Below are 3,288 nucleotides of genomic sequence, written 5' to 3'. Positions count from 1 at the left end.
TGTTAATCAACCCAAAATTTTTGATTTGGTGTTAATGCATTTATGTTAACTTTTATGTACGATATAAAATTATTTCATCATGACAATGGACGGACGAGCACTACACGTGGCATCTGATGCATCAATATTACTGGGTGCATCATGCTTCTTTCTTTCATATCAACATTTTTCTTTCCATTTCTTTCCCATTCTAAACTTTGAACCAACTATTACAGAGACAGATTCACTAACGGTTGTGCTAAGCCAGACCAAGGACAACCTCGTCGTCCTACTCTAAACAGAATAAACTCTTAATCCGCACCATTTTTCTCGAACTCTTTTGGTTTGAATTTTGTGGCTCTTCTCATATATGTGGATCTCTGTTTATGGCCAATATGTTCACCAACATTATTGAGGCATATGAAACATTGTATCATGCGACAATGCAAGCCTCTCAATTACTTTTATCTTTCACAAATAAAGTTATTGTGCAATCTATACATTGAAATTAACATACTAAGAGCATCATTATTCCAAGGTTCTTACTCAAAAGTTCTTAAAACATATATATGTATGTATATATTATATATGCGTATATAATGCAGGGTTCTTAGCTTTCCAAAATTCCAACCGAAAAGTTCTTAAATAAGAAACTTTCGGTTGGGTTTTTCCATAAAGCTAAGAACCGTACATTATATACGCATATATAATATATACATACACATATATGTTTTTTAAGTTTCAGTTTTCTGATTCTTAACCACAACTTCTAATAGATACTGATAACTCCATGTCTTTGTATCGTGCTACATCACTTCATTGCAGTTTCTAAGAAACTGGCCTTCCCAAAAGCAGCATGAACCAAAGGGTCAGTCTTCATTTCTACAGGCTTATCAAGAAACCCATTCTTTTTCCAGTTCATAAAAACTGCAGTACCCTCGAACCCAGCTACGCTCAAGTCGACGACAATTGTTACAGTCACAAGATCAATTTTCACACGTCTCTTCCCTATCTCAAATAGTAACAGTTCAATGCTCTTAAAATCCCCCATCTTCAAGTAAGCTAAAAGAACAATATTAGCAAAAGTTGTACTCCAAGGAATTCTCGCTTCGTTCATCTCTTTTTCAAGGTAATCCAAAACATTCCGACTCACAAGATATGCTTGACATAGACCCCTCAGACACCAAGCCAGATCGCTCCTCCGAATGCCACATCACAAATCATCGAACCTCGAGAACATGAGTTTATCAATGTAATCACACGTTAACCTCCTAACTAACTCCTCATCCAAACAAATCCCAAACATCAGAATCTTGTCATACGTCTCCTCCATCTTCTCCAACACCAAACTCTGCATAAGCTCCAAGCATCGACACCAAAGTAACAAGGTCCAGAGTCATCTTCCTCGACATCAAGCTCTGATACATCCTCTCCAACCTCTTAAGAACCCCTCCTCGAGCGAACTCGCACACGAGTAGATTATAAGTAACGTGGTCACGAGCACAACCCTCGCTTCCATTCTCTTGACGCACGAAACAATCTCACCGTACCGTTGCCACTTACCGTACCCTTCATCAGCCTGCGTATGTCTCGGTTTCCGGTAACACACCGTTCTCTTTCATCTGATTCAAGTATAACATTGCTTCCTCGAACTTGCCATTGTCAGCGTAACCGTGGATGATAGACTTGTAGATTCTTAAAGACGGGTTTATCTCATAATCATTAATCATTGATGGTAAAGCTAAAACCTCTTCGTTCATCGATCTTTTCCGCACATAGAAGCCTTAAGATCTTCTCGTAGTTAGTCTCGTTGATTCGTGAAGGGTCTAGCCTTTCCACGCATCGATCACCTTAGATTACATTAGAAAATAGAGGTTCTTGATTTTCTTGAATATATATAGGAAGATAAAGTTTTCAAAAATTTTACAGGAAGAATCTCGTGGAGTCTTGAGGAGCGACGGAGGAACCGAATCATGGCGAAGAATTGGTCTTTTCTCCAGTATCCATCCTCTTGAAGCAGCTCTAGAAGCCAAGAACAAGGATGGCTGAGTCTTTGCGGTAGTGAATTGAGAACCGGTGGTGGTGGTTGTCGGAGAGAAGAAGGTGGGTTGTGTCGAGTCTTCTTCGGTGGAACAATCGAGAGACAGCAGCGACAAGCAGCGGAGGGAAATGATATTAGGTTTAGAGGTAAAGGAAGTGAGAAACCTTGCGTTCGAGTTCCCTAGCGGAGGAGGTAGCTTGTGGAGAAACTGCATTAATAAACATATGTTGAGATATATTAGAACTACTAGTTCTACTTGTTGGAATTACGATATTGTCCATTTTAAGTTTAAAGAAAAATTCCGCATAGATTTACTTTTTTTTTTTTTCTTTTCAGAAAGTTTTATCCTAATTAGAGTTAGACTTCCTTTTATATATTAGACTTTATTTGTTTAATTTTCGATGTGTGACTTAAATTGATCTTTCACTAGTGATAAAACTTTCTATCTTAAGGATGGAGATACCATGTGAGTTTCAGCAGCTGCGGGTAGATGATTGTTTTTAGGAAGTAGTGTCCAATCAAAAACAAGATTTTATCTCTTGGTTAGCCTTTTCTCGTCTATTTTACCCACTTGAAGTTTAAGAATGCCTCTAATTACCTAAATCATAGATATGTGTTTCAATTCTTGTGGTTAAACTTTATTGTAGGATGAAAAAGTAAAAGACTAAACTAGCCATCATGTTATTATAAATAGAAATAATCTTAGGCTCAGTTCCTCATACAATACGCATAACATACCTTCAAATTAAAAAAAAAAGTAAAAGTAAAAAGTAAAACATAGCATGGCTAAGTTGCTCCATCATCACCTTCCTCTTCGTTGTTCTAATTATCTTTTCTGCTTTTGGTAAGTATTGACATTATTAAAAAAAAAGTATTGACATTATTAATACATAGCAAATTATATTATTTATTAAATTTCAGATTTTTGATAATCAACCCTGACATATTTATGCATATATATATATAAGAAGAACAAACGATGGTGGAAGGGCAGAAGACATGCAAGAGGACGCCTAGCTCAGGGGCAAGAGCTTTGTATGAGGGATTTTAATTGCCGGTTTTGCATCGAAGTCGAGAAAGCAATACGTGGTACTTGCGATTTATAAATTCCCTAGGCGCCAGTGTTTCTGCCACTTTCCATGTTAATCAACAGCGCCGTGCAAAGACATTTTTTATGCCTATGCCAATAAGTATTATATAACAATATTTTATTAAATTGTTTTTGATAAATAATATTAAATAATTTTTTAAAAAAACTTGCATAGAAT

At 36.6% G+C, this 3,288-nt stretch overlaps 1 pseudogene; it reads right to left on the bottom strand.

Annotated features, from left to right (window-relative positions):
• Nucleotides 1-713: 713 nt before the first annotated feature.
• On the bottom strand, nucleotides 714-2,301 carry LOC108837987 (pentatricopeptide repeat-containing protein At4g14190, chloroplastic-like; annotated as a pseudogene).
• Between the last annotated feature and the right edge of the window lie 987 nt (nucleotides 2,302-3,288).

Source organism: Raphanus sativus, unplaced genomic scaffold, assembly GCF_000801105.2.
Source record: "Raphanus sativus cultivar WK10039 unplaced genomic scaffold, ASM80110v3 Scaffold0170, whole genome shotgun sequence".
NCBI lineage: Eukaryota > Viridiplantae > Streptophyta > Magnoliopsida > Brassicales > Brassicaceae > Raphanus > Raphanus sativus.
This window is presented reverse-complemented; position numbering and strand designations above follow the sequence as displayed.